This window comes from Dendropsophus ebraccatus, unplaced genomic scaffold, assembly GCF_027789765.1.
Source record: "Dendropsophus ebraccatus isolate aDenEbr1 unplaced genomic scaffold, aDenEbr1.pat pat_scaffold_849_ctg1, whole genome shotgun sequence".
NCBI classification, from domain to species: domain Eukaryota; kingdom Metazoa; phylum Chordata; class Amphibia; order Anura; family Hylidae; genus Dendropsophus; species Dendropsophus ebraccatus.
The window spans coordinates 1-11,137 of NW_027210449.1; the positions used below are offsets into that span (position 1 = coordinate 1).

The 11,137-nt window shown below is 45.9% G+C and overlaps 1 pseudogene; it reads left to right on the top strand.

Annotated features, from left to right (window-relative positions):
• The first annotated feature begins 4,540 nt into the window (after window positions 1–4,540).
• On the top strand, window positions 4,541–6,170 carry LOC138780794 (ammonium transporter Rh type A pseudogene; annotated as a pseudogene).
• Window positions 6,171–11,137: the final 4,967 nt, after the last annotated feature.

Genomic DNA, 11,137 nt, shown 5'->3' on the forward strand with positions numbered 1-11,137 from the left:
CCTGCTAGAGGATCCATGCGGCAGCTGACAGGCGAGAGAGAAGAGAGGAGAGGAAGACCAGGGCCAGGATTAGGTGAGTATATTGGTTTGTTTTTGTTTTTGTGTTGAGGCAGTGCAGGTCTCTTACTATGGGGGTAATGCAGGGTGTCCCCAATACTGTGCTCCTGTCCCCATATTCTATACTATACCCAGAGAGATCACTGTGTTATCTGTGGTGTTACATAGGACTGCAGGCCACATCTATATACATTATCTGTACTCAGAGATATCACTGTGTTATCTGTGCTGTTACATAGGACTGCAGGTGACATCTACTACATTATCTGTACTCAGAGATATCACTGTGTTATCTTTGATGTTACATAGGACTGCAGATGACTACTACATTACCTGTACTCAGAGATATCACTGTGGTGTTACATAGGACTGCAGGCCACATCTATTACATTATCTGTACTCAGAGATGTTACTGCGTTATCTGTGATGTTACATAGGACTGCAGGTGACTACTACATTATCTGTACTCAGAGATATCACTGTGGTGTTACATAGGACTGCAGGCCACATCTATTACATTATCTGTACTCAGAGATGTTACTGCGTTATCTGTGCTGTTACATAGGACTGCAGGTGACTACTACATTATCTGTACTCAGAGATATCACTGTGGTGTTACATAGGACTGCAGGCCATATCTATTACATTATCTGTACTCAGAGATATCACTGTGTTATCTGTGCTGTTACATAGGACTACAGGTGCCATATACTACATTATCTGTACTCAGAGATATCACTGTGTTATTTTTGATGTTACATAGGACTGCAGATGACTACTACATTATCTGTACTCAGAGATATCACTGTGGTGTTACATAGGACTGCAGGCCACATCTATTACATTATCTGTACTCAGAGATGTTACTGCGTTATCTGTGCTGTTACATAGGACTGCAGGTGACTACTACATTATCTGTACTCAGATATATCACTGTGGTGTTACATAGGACTGCAGGCCACATCTATTACATTATCTGTACTCAGAGATGTTACTGCGTTATCTGTGCTGTTACATAGGACTGCAGGTGACTACTACATTATCTGTACTCAGATATATCACTGTGGTGTTACATAGGACTGCAGGCCACATCTATTACATTATCTGTACTCAGAGATGTTACTGCGTTATCTGTGCTGTTACATAGGACTGCAGGTGACTACTACATTATCTGTACTCAGAGATATCACCGTGTTATCTGTGGTGTTACATGGGACTGCAGGGACATCTACTACATTATCTGTACTCAGAGATATCACTGTGTCATCTGTGGTGTTACATAGGACTGCAGGGGAAAGCTACTACATTATCTGTACTCAGAGAGTTATCACTGTGTTATCTGTGGTGTTACATAGGACTGCAGATAACTACTACATTATCTGTACTCGGAGATATCACTGTCTTATCTGTGGTGTTACATAGGACTGCAGATATATCACTGTGTTATCTGTGGTGTTACATAGGACTGCAGGTGACAGCTACATTATCTGTACTCAGAGATATCACTGTGTTATCTGTGGTGTTACATAGGACTGCAGGTGACATCTACATTATCTGTACTCAGAGATATCACTGTGTTATCTGTGGTGTTACATAGGACTGCAGGGGACATCTACTGCATTATCTGTACTCAGAGTTATCACTGTGTTATCTGTGGTGTTTCATGGGACTGCAGGTCTCAGGGAGTTGAGCTCTGCTACATCTGCCACCCTGTAGTATATCTCTATCTCCTGATACTGTGGAGCGGCTTGTGCACAGACGTGACCCAGGGCCGTTTCTAGAGCCGGGCTGTTGGGGTAGTGTATCTGTTGGAATGGTGGCCAAGTGGGGTAGTGTGTGTGTGGGGGGGGGGGGTGTCAGGTGGGATAGTGTGTGTAGGGGGGTCAGGTGGGATAGTGTGTGTAGGGGGGTCAGGTGGGATAGTGTGTGTAGGGGGGTCAGGTGGATAGTGTGTGCAGGGGGTCAGGTGGGATAGTGTGTGCAGGGGGGGTCAGGTGGGATAGTGTGTGTAGGGAGGACAGGTGGGATAGTGTGTGCAGGGGGGTCAGGTGGGATAGTGTGTGAAGGGGGGTCAGGTGGGATAGTGTGTGAAGGGGGGTCAGGTGGGATAGTATGTGTAGGGGGGTCAGGTGGGATAGTGTGTGTAGGGGGGGTCAGGTGGGATAGTGTGTGCAGGGGGGTCAGGTGGGATAGTGTGTGTAGGGGGGGGGGGGGTCAGGTGGGATAGTGTGTGTAGGGGGGGGTCAGGTGGGATAGTGTGTGTAGGGGGGGGGGGGTCAGGTGGGATAGTGTGTGTAGGGGGGTCGGTCAGGTGGGATAGTGTGTGTAGGGGGGTCAGGTGGGATAGTGTATGCAGGGGGGTCAGGTGGGATAGTGTGTGCAGGGGGGTCAGGTGGGATAGTGTGTGCAGGGGGGTTGTGTGTGCAGGGGGGTCAGGTGGGATAGTGTGTGTAGGGAGGACAGGTGGGAGTGTGTGTAGGGGGGTCAAGTGGGATAGTGTGTGCAGGGGGGTCAGGTGGGATAGTGTGTGTAGGGGGGTCAGGTGGGATAGTGTGTCTAGGGGGGTCAGGTGGGATAGTGTGTCTAGGGGGGTCAGGTGGGATAGTGTGTGTAGGGGGGTCAGGTGGGATAGTGTGTAGGGGGGTCAGGTGGATAGTGTGTGTAGGGGGGGTCAGGTGGGATAGTGTTTGTAGGGGGGTCAGGTGGGATAGTGTTTGTAGGGGGGTCAGGTGGGATAGTGTGTGTAGGGGGGGGTCAGGTGGGATAGTGTGTGCAGGGGGGTCAGGTGAGATAGTGTGTGTAGGGGGGTCAGGTGAGATAGTGTGTGTAGGGGGGTCAGGTGGGATAGTGTGTGTAGGGGGGTCAGGTGGGATAGTGTGTGTAGGGAGGACAGGTGGGTTAGTGTGTGTAGGGGGGGGTCAGGTGGGATAGTGTGTGTAGGGGGTGGGGGTCAGGTGGGATAGTGTGTGTAGGGAGGACAGGTGGGATAGTGTGTGTAGGGGGGTCAGGTGGGATAGTGTTTGAAGGGGGGGGGGGTCAGGTAGGATAATGTGTATAGGGGGTTAGGTGGGGGTAGTGTGTGTGTGTGTGGGGGGGGGGGGTTATTGCAGGCAGAGGGGGGGGAACTTTATTACTATGGTGGGTACAGCAGGCACATTATTACTATATAGGCACAGGGCACAGCAGTGGAGGTATTTTACTACGGAAAACACACAGCAGGAGACATTATTACTATATGGCGGGTACAGCAGTAAGCATTATTACTATATTCTTCCTAGTAGCCCGAGTAATCTCCCCTTCCTTCCCCAGGGCTTTTATCAATATTCGCCCTGTTGTCAAAATGACCTAGAAACTGCCCTGGTAGGGAATCCCCTGTTAGCCCTCCTCCCAGGCTCGGGCACCAGAGCACTGAGAGAGGGAGAGATTGGCTTCTTGTCAATCACAGTGCCACCACACAAGCACCTGCTGTTTAAGAGACATTTACAGCACCTGGGAGGCCCACTTAGCCGCTGGGTGCTGCAAATGATGCAGGCTTAGGGGGCCTGACAATTGGAGGAGCGGGCCACTGGGCCCCCTTATGCGCTGGGTCCTGTAGCAGCCGATACGGCAGTTATGCCCCTGGTCTCACTGTGGCAGCTTACAAGGTACGTTCATGCGGCCCAGACTGGAAAGAGAAGGGTAGCTCTCACTACAGTAGAGCCTGCAAACAGGAAATTCTACATTCTCAAGGAACAGAAAATGTGACCCTATGGCAGATAAAACCGGTTTAAATCACCTGTATCATAATAAATTATTTTAAAAGAACTCCAGATTCCACCTAGGACCCTGTATCATATTTCCCAAACTCTGAGTCTCCAGCTACTGAAAAACTACAACTCCCATAATGCACCAAGAACCTTTGCAACCTGTAGCTCTTCAGCTGTTAGAAAATGACAACTCTGGCCCTTTAGGGCATAATGAAAATTGTAGTTTTGCTTTCTTTTTGATGGCTCAGTAAACAACTGAGCAAACCCCACTGAAAGCTTAGTTCTCTCAACTTTCCATGGAATACTGTACAGGCTATGAGTTGCTACAATGTAGAAATCATACTGTAACCAGTAGACATGAAAACTTAAGGTGATGGCCGTTTTGTAAATTTTTGTTAATAACTTTAAGGGTATTTTCTTTTATGTGAACTCAGTGTCAGATATATATCGGTGTCAGACATATATTCTAATCCTGTACAATCTCTTTAAGAACTGTGATAAACTATCTGATATCTGAGCTCTGGAATAGTCCAATTTTAATCTGATTACTTTGTTTTTTGTACGCGTGTACTTCTGATGAGGCAATGCTTGGATACAGCCCGAGGCTCTGCTGCTCAGCAGTGCATTCAATGCCAAGGGACTGAATGTAAACACAGCTTGTACATGCTATAAAAGGTAATATTTAAGCAGTGTATATTACCACTGCACAAAGGTTACCACGCTCAGAGTCGTAACCCTGTGATTGGACAGGACAGGCAGCCGGTGAGTGAGAAGAACCTCTGAGCTGTTATGCTCCAGAATTAAACCTGCAACAAGTTGCCGATGAACGAGGAACACGTCAAGATCTGCCATATGCATAATGTCCACTGTCTTCTCACCAAGTCTACGATGCCAGCTGCCCATCCTACTCATTCTGCTCCAAGGAGCCTTCATAGTCGTCTTCATTTTATTTTTCAGCTTTGAAGACCCATCCAGCCATATCAATTCTAACAATGTGACCACAACAGTAGAAGATAAGGATGACGTTCTAGGCACCATCTTTCCTTTCTTTAAGGATGTCCACATCATGTTGTTCGGTGGATTAGGTCTCATGCTGTCCTTTCTGAAACTTTACGGCTTTGGTGGGATTGCCATAAATTTTTTGATTGGCAATTTTGCCATTCAGTGGTCCATGGTTGTTCAAGGCTTCTTCTACCATTTCAGACATGGGATGATCCTCCTGAGGCTCAGTAACGTTCTTGAGGCAGAGTTTGCTGCCGTCACAGCTCTCATCTCGGCTGGTGCTGTATTGGGAAGGACCAGTCCAGTTCAGTTGCTTCTCCTTTCAGCCATGGAAATCCCCCTCTTTGTGGTCAATGACTGGCTGATCAACAAATACTTCCATATTATGGATGTAGGAGGCACGGTGGCCATCCACATCTTCTCATGTTATTTTGGCTTGGGAGTATCTCAAGTTCTGTACCAACCATCTCTTCGTAAAAGACACGCAAAAGAGGTCACAACCTCCAGTTCTGATCTTTTGTCCTTTCTGGGGACCATCTTTCTTTGGATCTTCTGGCCAAGCTTCAATTCTGTCTTGGCCAAGACTAGAAAAGCTCAACACCAGGCCATTGTGAATACATTCCTTGCTTTGAGTTCAGGGACAATCACTACTTTTGCCATGTCTAGCCTGATGGGAAAAAAAGGCCGGATAAGCCTAGTGCATCTCCAGAACGCCACCTTAGCTGGAGGAGTCGCTGTTGGGATTTCAGCAGACTTTATCAGCCCAGGAGGAGCAGTTAGCATTGGGTGTTTAGCCTCCATGGCTTGCGCTCTAGGCTTTCAATATTTAAGTCCTTTCTTAGCCCAGAAGATGAAGGTGCAAGACCAATGTGGAATCCATAACCTGCATGGCCTGCCGGGAATCATTGGCACAGTTGGAAGCATTGTGGTCATATTGCTTGGACCTGCTAATACTAATGGGTTGAGTCTACATGAAATTCTCTACAATGATATGGAGGGACAACAGGCTGTCTTAGAACTTTTCGGAAACAGGAAGACCTGGACGGCACAGGGCCAGGCTCTGCAGCAGGCTGTTGCCCTTGGAGTAACCTTTGGGATATCACTACTTGGTGGCTATATAACAGGATTATTGATGAGATTGCCTTGTTTCATGCATCCCTCTAAGGACAACTTTTTTGATGACCAGTTGTATTTCCAAGTCCCTGAAGATACAGGAGGAAAATGGATTTCAACCGATGAACTTCAGAAACACTTGCTGGTCCCACTAAAGCATATATGATATCCTGACCATATCTACTGCCATCCTGCCGCTCACCCTTATAGTTAATACATATGAATCCCAACATCTCAAATTGCTTTTATAGAATTATTAGAGCACCCTATGAATCTGAGATGTTAATGCAGCACGATCTACCACCATAGCTTAAGCTCCTAGACTTTTGCAGGTATGACTTAATAAGTCTTGATACAATCTTGGGTTCATTTCCTGACTCTTGAATCACCGCGAATATACAAATGTTTATCATTTTGGTGTATAGCATGCAATTGTACATAAAAGCATCTTTGTTATTTGTCGTCATGACCCAATTTCACCTGGCTTGTTCCATAACTTGTGGAAATATTTGCATGGAAACGATCTACAAGCTGCATACATGAACAGTAGTAAGCAAGCTTGTAGATAGTTTCCTTGCAGAAACAGATTTGTGCAGAATAGTGGACTACATAGTTAATGTTGGGCTACAATTGAGAAAAGGTGTATGTACAGCAGGTGTATGCACTGTATGTGTGTTTTAAATATTATTTATCTCATATCATTAAGACTCCAACATTTAACAGTAACGTACAGAGAGTAATAGCCAACACTTCCCCAATAAGGCTCACTATATAATTCCCCTATAGGGAAAAAATATAGATAGATATTTTCTAGGAAGTAATCAATCATGTTACTCAAATGTTATATTAGATCACGATTGTCCATCTCTGCTTTGGACAATACTTTTTTTCTAGAAGGTTCAATTGACAGTAAGGGCCCTATTCCACTGGACGATTATCGTTCAGAAATTCGTTAAATCGTTCGGATTGAAGTGATAATTGTTCAGTTGAATAGCAGTTAATGATTAAATGACGAACGAGAAATCGCTGATCACTTAATAAGACCTGGACCTACTTTTATCATTGCTTGTTCGCAAATCGCTCGCATGGAATAAGATGTCGTTCAGTTGTTTGCAGTAGCTACAAACGCAATAGCGACAACAGGACAACCGCAAGAACGATAATGAACGATCATCGTTCCATGTAAATGGGTGAACGATTTCAGGTCGTTCATAATAGCGGTCGTTTTAAATCGTTTATTGTTAACGAATATGCAACGATAATTGTCCTGTGTAATAGGGCCCTAAGCCGTATTCTATGGTGGACTTGGAAGTAAGTGTTTAGCTTTTCTGCAGAACCAGCACAGGGGAAATTAAGGATTAGTGTTTAGTAACATTAATGATTTGTCTCTAAATGCAGGACAGGACAGGTCCTCCAATACAAGAGACACTCTTAGGAACCAATTTAAGATTACAACAGAGGACCCATTCTATCAATTTAGCATCCTTTAGTAGGGCGTATGAGGATGGATTTTCTAAACTGGACAACCCTTTAATAACAAATATACAGTTCCCATAGCACATTTTCCAGCTCCACCTTCAATCTGCCCCATACTACCTGGCTCCACCCATTCAACAATACCAATACTTATGCTAGCATAGGTCTTTGATTGACACCAATAAAAGCTACATACAGTAGTTAAACACACAGCAGTGTCCACACACTGGCGTCTTCTTGCCATGTTCTTTCCATTGAACACATTCTAGAGTTAGGCTATGTTCACACAACGTAAGTAAATTATTAATCATGACCGTTGTTGCAAATTTGCAACACAGCAGTGATTAATACTACATTGTGCTGCAGGCTAAGGGAATCCCGGGCAGAGTGTATAGACTCCGGCCAGAATCCCTAGCGATGCTGCAAAAAACAGACTTGACAGTTTTCTGTGGGCGCTATTCAATTAATAGCGGACGCAGAGAACCTGTCAGTGCACAAATTGGAGCGTACGCCTCCGGCCGCACGCTCCATTGTGTCCAGCGGCAAATTGGATGTGGGCGCACGTGGATGCGCCCGCATCTGAATTCAACAGCAGTGAAGATCATCCGGCCAGTACTGCAGTACCGGTCAGGATTATCTTCTCTGACACCAGCCGTTCCGTGACCGGGCTGGTCACGGAATGGGCGGTGTCTTACGCCATGTAAACATGGCCTTTAAGTGTACCTGTCACGAAGTGTGGACCCAGCGCGGTGTCCATGAAGACTTCCACACCGTCAGCACTGCACGTAACCCACTGTCTGATCCAACTGGGGTCATATGCATTTAAGCGTTAAGGCTGTAACAGAAAAAGCCAAAGTGTACCTATAAACCTACAGGTTTCTATAGTGCTAATAAGTAGGGATGGTCCGAACCCGAACGCTTGGCATCAGATTCCCGCTGTCTGCCCGCTCCCTGGAGCGGGTGGATACAGCGGGAGGACCGCCTGGAAAGCTGGGATACAGCCTATGGCTATATCCCAGTTTTCCAGGTGGTCCTCCGGCTGAATCCACCCTCTCCACGGAGCGGGCAGACAGCGGGAATCATTACCGAGAGTTCGGGTTCATATGAACCCGAATCGAACTCTGTTCAGACCATCCCTACTCATAAGCCTAGCAACCACGATGTCTCTCTAACAAGGACAACCAAAGTGTCCCATTAGCTATAGACAACATATCTACTGTACCCCCCATAAGTGTGACAGACAATGTCACCATTTAACAGGCACAGTGCCTCGGTAACAAAGATGTCCCTTAACACATTGTTTTCCACAGTGCTCCCATAACAGCGACATCCAGTGTTCTTATAAACTCAGAGCTATGCCATGCGGAGAGCCCCCATAACTGTGGCAGCCACAGAGCTCTTACTACCCATATCCATGCCCCCTAATAATGGTGGAGACAGAGAACCCTAATACTGGCAATTACACGGTGTCAGTAACAGGGAAAGCACAAGTATCCCCAAAATCCATAGCTTTCTAAAATGTCCATAACAGTTGACCGCCTAAGAGTGCTTACAACCTATTGCCCATGCCATTTGCAGTGGCCCCATAACAGTGGCAGCCACATAGCCCCCAAAGTCTACAGCCATCCCATGTATACAGCCCCACACTGTTACAGATGGGATGGAGCCCCAGTGCCTGGCTCCCTGCCCTCATTAGGGACATTGTTATACTGGGAAAACAAGCATCAATTAACTCGCATAACATATCCTAATATACTCCTACTGTAAGATCTCTATGCTATACTAAGATACAAAAAGTGACTAGCGTAATCCTATATAATGTAACATAATATGTGAGTTATTACATTACAGCTGGGATCCTATGATAATTCTTCTCATCCTTGTCTTCTCCAGAGATATAGTCACCTCAGTATCATTTCCACTTTTCACACATTTACCTTTTGGAACGGTTTGTATAAATTTCCGTCCATTCGATCTCAAACACAATACCTTGTGTCTAACTGGATGACCTGCCTGGAAAGTCAGCCCCATCAGAACAATAGAGGCATCAACCAGCTTTCCACTGTCCCTGAATGGCTTATAACATTATGTTGAGTCTGGTCCGTGGCAATGCAGCTCTAATAAGAGACCGATCAGGTTCTGCAGAAAGCTGGGTGGCAAGTGTAACGGCTACATGGCAGTGCTCATTGCACAGACCCTCTAGTTTTTTTTCCATGCCGTTCTGTGGTTAAGTATTAACTTGTAATATAGCCGCTTATCCAAACATATCTCCCTCAATCCGGAACATTTATGATGCTGGCGATAAGAGAAAGTGCCATTGCAGTGTAAGGTCACCTCCGTTACGTGGCAGGGGCGCTGCAGGATGGCAACTTTTTTCCCCCCTTTCTTAAGAGACAGTTTCCGGGAAATGTTTCTAATCATGAACATCCTTGTATCCAGAATAACCAATGAACCCAACTTTCCCTTATATGTAAAATGGCCAATGTACTAGTTATGCTGCCATACTGTTTATCACCCAGCTTTGCTTTCATTCAGAATGGCCAATGTACTCTGTTAAGTGGCCAAACTGTCAGCTTTCCTTGTATCCCATAATAGCCAATGTACCTGGTTATTCCACAGTACCCAGCTCTCCTGGACACATAGATAAGTAAAGTAGATGAACAGGAATTGTCGTCACTTCTATCTGCAGGTTGTTTGCCCTTTGAATCAATGAAAAGAGGCACCTTGGGGTTTGCTATTCAGAATCCTGAGAAAGCTGGGTGACCATTCCCTTAGAATAGTAATGAGATGTGGACCATGGTCAACTCCATCACCCAGCTTTTCCTTGCTGTCCCAGACTCCCGTTACCGTTGCGCCTTCCTCGCTGACCCTCGCCAACTATTTATAGACCTTTATTTTTCCGCTTGTTTTTCTCAAATTTCAGGCAGGTTTATGACCTCACCACCTCCTCTCCCGCTCTCTACATTTCCTCCTTCCTTCCCTCCCCTCCTGCATCATATCTTCCACATTTGCTCACTGACAACCAATAGGTTTGTCTCCCATAAAAATCCCTTAGGAGGGCAGCAAAAACATGTGCGCGCCCCCTATACACAGGGGAGTGATCCGTAAAGCAGATTGTTGATGCTACTACAAGTCCCAGCTATCACGTTTAAGCACCATGGGATGAGTATCATTTGTAATGTGGTATTGATACCAATAGGTTGGTGTGCCCCTGTGCCTGCCCCCAGGTTGGGTGTTATGGGTGACCCCTTTAATGTCTGATAATACATATCAGAAACTCCTAAATCATCTGCAGCTTTCATCCAGTATAAGACAGGGATCAGCTAAGTTCCTATAAATAACAAACTGAGCTCTGCTACATGTCAGTTTCATGCTGTCAACATGGCCCCTATAATTGCAAGCGCCATCTACAACAAAGCATTGCACAGTGGGATGCGCAGACGTGCAGTGTGTTACTTTACATACGACTGCATGTAAACTTAATACCTTTTCAACCTCGCCGACCATCATACATATAGGCCTAATACAGGATACAAAGGACTGGTGTCTGGCTGCAGATGTCCCCTGTTGGTGCCGCCGCCAGGACTGAAGGGGTTAACCCGCTGTATGGACACAGACAGTTATGCAAGGCTGACAATCCAGTTCCAATACTCCATATATAGAAGAGCTGCTCTGACAGGAATAAAAGGAAAGGGGGTGACATGGAGACAGAATATAAATTTATAGACATTCCTGCGCCTGTG